This window comes from Borostomias antarcticus, assembly GCF_949987555.1.
Source record: "Borostomias antarcticus genome assembly, chromosome: 19".
Lineage (NCBI taxonomy): Eukaryota > Metazoa > Chordata > Actinopteri > Stomiiformes > Stomiidae > Borostomias > Borostomias antarcticus.
This window is the reverse complement of record NC_140252.1, coordinates 20134778-20142277: the sequence shown is the minus strand read 5'-3', so window position 1 is coordinate 20142277 and position 7500 is coordinate 20134778. Positions and strand designations below refer to the sequence as shown.

The following is a 7500-nucleotide window of genomic DNA, read 5'->3' as shown; positions in this document are numbered from 1 at the left end:
GTGTGTATGTGCGCGCTCGTGTGTGTGCTGTGTGTATGAGATGATGTGTGCGCATGTGTGTGTGTGCGAGCATATGTGTGTGTGTGTGCATGTGTGCTGTTTGTATGGGTTGATGTGCTGTGTGCTGTGTGTGTGTGTGTGTGTGTGTGTGTGCGCGTGTGGCTAGACGTTGATTGAATTTCCCTTGGTAAATATTCACTCAGGACATAGCTATCTGAACTGCCGCCAGGGTAATAACAGGCTGTGTTAGAGTAATGACTCTCTTACTGTTAATACTGCTATGCTAATCTGGGCCTTGAAAGAGGAGGGGGTGGAGGGGGAGAGGGAGGGAGGAAGAGAGGGAGAGAGGGAGGGAGAGAGGAGAATGGAGAAGAGGACAGAGGGAGGGGCTGAGGGGAAGAGAGATACAAAAAGTAGGAGAAGCGTGAGAGAGAGAGAGAGAGAGAGAGAGATGGGGGGGAGGGAGGGAAGAGAGAGACAGAGAGAGAGAGGGGTGATAGAGGGAGGGAAGAGGGGGAGGAGATGAGGGTGCGTGAGAGAGGGAGGCATATGTGAAAATGATGGAGGGAGAGAGGAGAGGCGGGAGAGAGGAGAGGATGGAGAGAGGGAGAGGAGAGACAGAGAGGAGAGGAAGGAGAGAGCGAGAGAGGAGAGACAGAGAGAGGAGAGGGAGGAGAGAGAGGAGGAAGGAGAGAGGGAGAGAGGAGAGACAGAGAGAGGAGAGGGAGGAGAGAGAGGAGGAGGGAGAGAGGGAGAGAGGAGAGACAGAGAGAGGAGAGGGAGGAGAGAGAGGAGGAGGGAGAGAGGGAGAGACAGAGAGAGGAGAGGGAGGGGAGAGAGGAGGAGGGAGAGAGGGAGAGGGGAGAGAGGAGGAGGGAGAGAGGGAGAGGAGAGACAGAGAGGAGAGGAAGGAGAGAGCGAGAGAGGAGAGACAGAGAGAGGAGAGGGAGGAGAGAGAGGAGGAAGGAGAGAGGGAGAGAGGAGGAGGGAGAGAGGGAGAGAGGAGAGACAGAGAGAGGAGAGAGAGGAGGAGGGAGAGAGGGAGAGAGGAGGGCAGTATTCTAGGTACAGGGCTATAATGGTCTAGCGAGCTAATGGACTCTCCTAAATAATTTCACCCATTTGAAGCTTCTCTCTAATAACGAGTAGATTAAAAACAACACCTCCGTCCATCACCAAAACCCCACTCAGCCTAAGCACCAGGCCAGGCATGCAGAAGGGCTCATAAAAGACCCCGTCAATGGGATTTCTGCTTACTAAGGTACTAACGCTGATATGGCAAAAAACAAAACAAAGTCACAACTTTTTCAAAATGTCAAAATGAACTTTGGGACCTTGTTGTTGGGTGGTGGGATTATTATTTACATATCTCGACTGTTCTGTCCTTGAGTGGCTAAAAAGCTGCTTGTCATTTTGAACGTTAGCTAGCTACCGCCGCTAACTAGTAGCTACCGCCACTAACATTAGCTAACTTGACTGTGTTATCGTCACGGCAAACCGGATGTTGAGATGGACCAAAGTGGTGTTATTGTTTTGAATGTGAACGTTCCTTGAGATGGTCTATAGTGGCTGGGCTTCTCTACATTACAATATATCATAACATACATACCATACCATAACATAACATACCATAACATACCATACCATACCATACTATACCATACCATACCATACCATAACATACCATAACATAACATAACATACCATAACATACCATACCATAACATAACATACCATAACATACCATAACATAACATAACATACCATACCATACCATAACATAACATAACATACCATACCATAACATACCATAACATACCATAACATACATAACCATACCATAACATAACATACCATACCATACCACAACATACCATAACATAACATAACATACCATACCACAACATAACATAACATAACATAACATAACATAACATAACATAACATAACATACAAACAATTCAACACAAAACAACCTCATGAATAGACCTCTTTAGCTCTCCTCCTCTCCTCCCCAGTCAGCAGTGGAGTGGCCGGATGGTTCGATGAGCTCGTTCCAGCCTATAGGCCGCCTAATGCAAACCCATTACTGCGGCCTTGACCTGCATATGAATCCCAATTAGCTCCCCCTTCAGCTTAAAGGCTTTTGCATTGACTCTGACGGTGGACAGATCAATGGCGAGTGTGTGTGTGTGCCAGGCCAAGGCTGAACGATGGAGTACCTATCGGCACGGAGAATATCCACCCATCATCTGAACTACAAGAGACTCGACTCTGGGGAATCGATTGATTTTGACTCAGAGAATGTGGAACTTGAATCTTTGGATGATTGGGTCGGGTGAGGAGTTGGCGGCGCACGGAGGACTGTTGGATGGCTAAGAGTCTGATTGGTAGCCCTGCTCTCCCCGAGTCCCAGACACTCCATCATATGCATGCACACACACACACACACACACACACACACACACACACACACACACACACACACACACACACACACACACACAGGCGAGCATGTACTATATACTTTGTGTGTGTGTGTGTGCGGCTGTGCGCGTGCGTTCTCCCATGTGTGTATGTGCGCGTGTGTGTGTGCGTGTATGTGTGTGTATGTCTCTGCGTGTATGTCTCTGTGTGTGTGTGTGTGCGTGTGTGTGCGTGCGTGCGTGTGTGTGCGTGTTCTCCCCAGCGTATGCACCTTGGGCAGGAACCTGTGAGGGAGAGCGGGAGCAGAGAGACTCTCAGGAGAGTATCTCCCCCAGTATCCCCTCATATAAATAGACTCTGGCCTTATTCCCAGAGCTGAAGATGAGGAGGGCAGAATGGACCCAGAACACGAGGAAGACCAGGAGACACAGACGGAACGGCAGCACCGAGCATCGCAGAGTATCTCTTCCAGGGGATAATCACTAACACTAGATTAAGGGCAACCCCGAAAGTAGAATTTAAATGGATCACGTACAAAGGGATCTACTTTTGCAGATGCTTCACAATTGCACCCCCCCACCAAGTCCCACTACACTCTTATACAGCATGCTAATTAAAAACCCTAAAATCATCTCGAATATAGAATACTAGTAGAAAAATCTACAATATTTCTATAATGCGTCGAGTCCCGCTGCTCTTGACAGTGGGTGGGATGTCCATAGCCATCGGGCAGCTTTTTAAAAGATCTCCTGGATAAAAGCCCATTACCTACATGCTTAACAGAGCACTTACTGCACACTGGACTTAACAATTTTCATATTATATATTATTTCTGTGATTTAATGATAAACCACTCTTTATGTATTGTAATCTCATTGTCTGACTCTATATTTGAACGTACAGTAACTGAAGGCAGGGGCTTTGCAGACAAACGAAAAAGACAACTCAGTGCATTTGGAAAGTATTCATATCCCTTTACTTTTTTCCACATTTTTTTTTTATGTTACAGCCTTATTCCAAAATGGATTAAATTAATTTTCCCCCTCAAAACTCTAGAACAACATCTCTGGAGAGATCTGAAAATGGCTGACCGACACTCCCCTCCAGTCTGATGGAGCTTGAGAGAATCTGCAGAGAAGAATGGGAGAAACTGCTCAAATATGCTGGATGATTGGGTGAGGTGAATAGGTGAGCCAGGCTTGTAGCATCATACTCAAGAAGACTGGAGGCTGTAATTGCTGCCAAAGGTGCTTCAACAAAGTATTGAGTTAAGGGTGTGAATACATGCACATGTGATATTTGAGTTTTTATTTTTAGTAAATTTGCACACAAAAAAAAGTTTTTTCACTTTGTCATTATGGGGTATTGTGTGTAGAATTTTGAGGGAAAAAAAAAGAATTTAATCCATTTTGGAATAAGGCTGTAACATAAAAAAATGTGGAAAAAGTGAAGGGATATTAATATTTTCAGACCGCAGACAAGCAACAGGGGAGGAGAATGCATTAGGAGTTCTGTATGAATAAATTAACATAATTAAAAGTATTAACGGGGTGTTAATATTCAAATTGCAAAATGACGAGTGTCAAAAAAAACAAAAAACGTCCCTAATGTTTTCAGTGGAAATCTAATTTTAAACGTCTCTATGATCGACGGTATCCATGTTGAATAATCCGTCAGTCTTCCTGCCACCTGCTGCTCAAGGCCTGGCGTGACCTGTCTCTCTCTGAACCACTTCTGGAGTCACAGTTACACGAGCAAAACTTTCCCACTGAAGGAGCCCATTCACACTGCCAGGTGCCAGACACACTGCAGCATCTCTATTTGCGGGTGTGTGTGTGTGTGTGTGTGTCTGTGTGTGTGTGTCTGTGCGTGCATGTGTGTGAGTCTGAGTGTGTGTGTGTGTCTGTTTGTGTGTCTGTATGTGTCTGTGTGTGTGTGTGTGTCTCTGTCTGTGTGTGTGTGTGTCTCTGTCTCTGTCTGTGTGTGCCTGTGTGTATGTGTGTGTGTGTGTGTGTGTGTCTGTCTGTGTGTCTATCTGTGTGTGTCTGTATGTGTGTGTGCGTGTGTGTGTGTGTGTGTGTGTGTCTCTGTCTGTGTGTGCCTGTGTGTATGTGTGTGTGTGTGTGGCTTTGTGTGTGTGTGTGTATGTATATGTGTGTGTGTGTATGTGTGTGTGTGTGTGTGTGTGTCTCTGTCTGTGTGTGTGTGTGTATGTGTGTGTGTGTGTGTGTCTCTGTCTGTGTGTGTGTGTGTGTCTGTATGTGTGTGTGTGTGTGTGTGTGTGTGTGTGTGTGAGCCTCCCTGCCTCCCGGGCTGTGTGGTAATGAGCGTGGGCTTCCTGACGTCTCAGTAACAGCGCTAGCAGACTCAGCCTCGGTTGACAGCTCCGCTTTGACAAGTCAATCCCAGCCCTCCCAGCCTGGGAAACGAAACCCCAACGTTCCCCCGCAGTCTCCCGGGAGAACATGTACATGAGAACCATCCCCCCGCGCCCCGCCCCGTGCGTTGCTCTCCACCGCGCTCTCGTGTTGTTCCAACGCCGTCGACGTCAGCCGAGAACCCGCCAACCCGCCGTCAATTAAAACACCTCCCTTATTTCAACCAACTGCCGCCGGGTTTCATGGGAATTGCGCTCGAATAACGAAACCTTTATTCCTGCTTAATCCGTGGAAAGGTTGTGTTGGTTATGCATACCAAGCGCTAAGCTAGTGTGTGTGCGTCATATCGAAGCTTAGCCTCTCTTTCATCTGAATATCCAAAACCTCAGTGTAAACGGGCAACGACAGACGTCTCAACTCTGTACAGTAAACGGTCAATTAACTGCACTTACAGTACATAGCGTCTGGCAATGTCATCCATTCACCCCTGCATGCATCCATATTTATAGCATGCACATAACACATCCACACCGGCATCGTATCTTTAGCTTATATTGTATAGATTGTAGTTCCTGTGTAATTGGTAAAGTACTACCAGGATCCTCCCTCTTAAGCACCTATAGTATATTAGATTGCTATTCTTGCACTTTGCCTTCAGCACTAGATTATGCTCTTAGTCACTTGTTTTAGAAAGGAGATGCACTTGTGAGTTCTGGTGAGTAGTAGTACATTGGCTTTTCCTGCGTTAACCCTTTTAATATGACCACGTCACCGGCAACATTTTAAAAAATATCTAACAAATATTTAATAATATTTAAAAAATATCTAACAAATCTAAAAAATTCCTCACTCCAACACTTGCTGAAAGCTGAGAAACTGCGCTTTCTAGTATTATAGGGAAAATCCAATTAATATTCAAAATGTTGTCACTGTATTTTCAGGGTTAAAAGGGTTAAATGCAATTATTGTTAGTCGCTTTGGATAAAAGCGTCTGCTAAATGACTGTAATGTAATGTAATGTAATGTAATGTAAATTGTGTATTGTAATTATCTGTAACTTTTGAGCACATGCACAGAGCCGGCAGTAACATGTCACTGTGATTGTGCGTTTCCATGTGACGAATAAAGATCTGGGTCACACTTTACAATAAGGGTCACAAAAAACATTAGTTAACTGTTAACTAATGCTTATTTAGGGTTAGGTTAGGTTACTAATGTTAATTAATATGTTAGTTAAGGTTAGGGTTAGGGTTAGGGTTAACCTTAGTTAACATAAATAACATTAGTAAATGTAACATTAGTAAATGGTTAATAGAGACATTAGTTAAGTGTTACTTCATGCTTAATAATGCATTAACTAATGCTTATTAATGTACCCTTATTGTAAAGTGTTACCAAGATGTGATTTTGCATCTGAACCTGGATGACCCACTCCTGGGCCACAGCTGGGCCCAAACCCATCCACCTCCTTGTGTGGCGCAGTATACGCTACCAGCCACAGTATACGATACCAGCCACAGTACACGGTACCAGCCACAGAATACGGTACCAGCCACAGTATACGATACCAGCCACAGTATACGCTACCAGCCACAGTATACGATACCAGCCACAGTATACGCTACCAGCCACAGTATACGATACCAGCCACAGTATACGATACCAGCCACAGTACACGATACCAGCCACAGTATACGCTACCAGCCACAGTACACGCTACCAGCCACAGTATACGGAACCAGCCACAAACTGCCACGCTGAGGTAAACCCAGAGTGTAATAATAGCAGAAGTAAAGTGTCCGTTCAGCAGAGTTGAGGTCAGAGTGACCCTCCTGACACAGACAGACAGACCCCCCATGCTCCTTGACACAGACTGACCCCAGATCATCTCTACAGGCCTAATTAAGGGAGGAGGACACAGCATGAGCTGACCCAGAGACAGTCTGCCTTACAGCCTCATTAACGGAGAGAGAGAGATACACAGAGAGAGAGATACAGAGAGAGAGAGCTGTTAGAAACACAGAAAACAGGAGAGAGAGGGAGGGGGAGTGACAGAAGAGAGAGAGAGAGAGAGAGAGAGAGAGAGAGGAGGGAGAGAATGGAGGAGAGAGAGAGAAAGACAAAGAGAGCCAGAGAGAGAGAGATAGAGTGAGAGCGGGTGGCACTAAATCTGTGGAGAGGTGAGGAGGAAGAGAGAGAGAGAGAGAGACGGAGGGAGAGAGGGAGAGAGAGAGAGAGATGGAGGGAGAGAGAGGGAGAGGAAGAGAGAGATGGAGAGAGCAGGCAGACAGGCAGCTGCAGGGTGAGGTAGTTCAGCTCCAGGCGATATCCCTGCCAATTACACCGCTAACGACATCATCATCCGCCAGCTTAACACCCACCGGAGGAGACGAGATGCCTGCCGCACCGTTGGCTCGGAAACAGTTCCAGAGTCACCGGGTTCAGAGGGACGCGCTCACAGAGGTAAACAGAAAAATGTTGGGTTTTTTTGTGTCATGAAGCTCTGAGAAATAAATAGAAAACTGTTTTTTTCTTGGTGTCATTACGATTCGGGATGATTTTATATTTGTTGTATGTTTGCTACAGCAAGTTGTTTTTATGCTCGCTGGCTGTAAACCAACTGCCCTCTGGGGACACGTTGGGGTTGAAACCGAACTAGAAAAGACAGAAATAAACAGCCCAAACTTTATCGTTC

At 45.8% G+C, this 7500-nt stretch overlaps 1 protein-coding gene across 1 annotated transcript in view; it reads right to left on the bottom strand.

Annotated features, from left to right (window-relative positions):
- The window catches only part of epha6 (eph receptor A6), a gene marked incomplete at both ends in the record, with an annotated part of 64904 nt that overhangs the window by 14757 nt on the left and 42647 nt on the right, over nucleotides 1-7500 (bottom strand). The gene's annotated exons all lie outside the window — the stretch shown is intronic.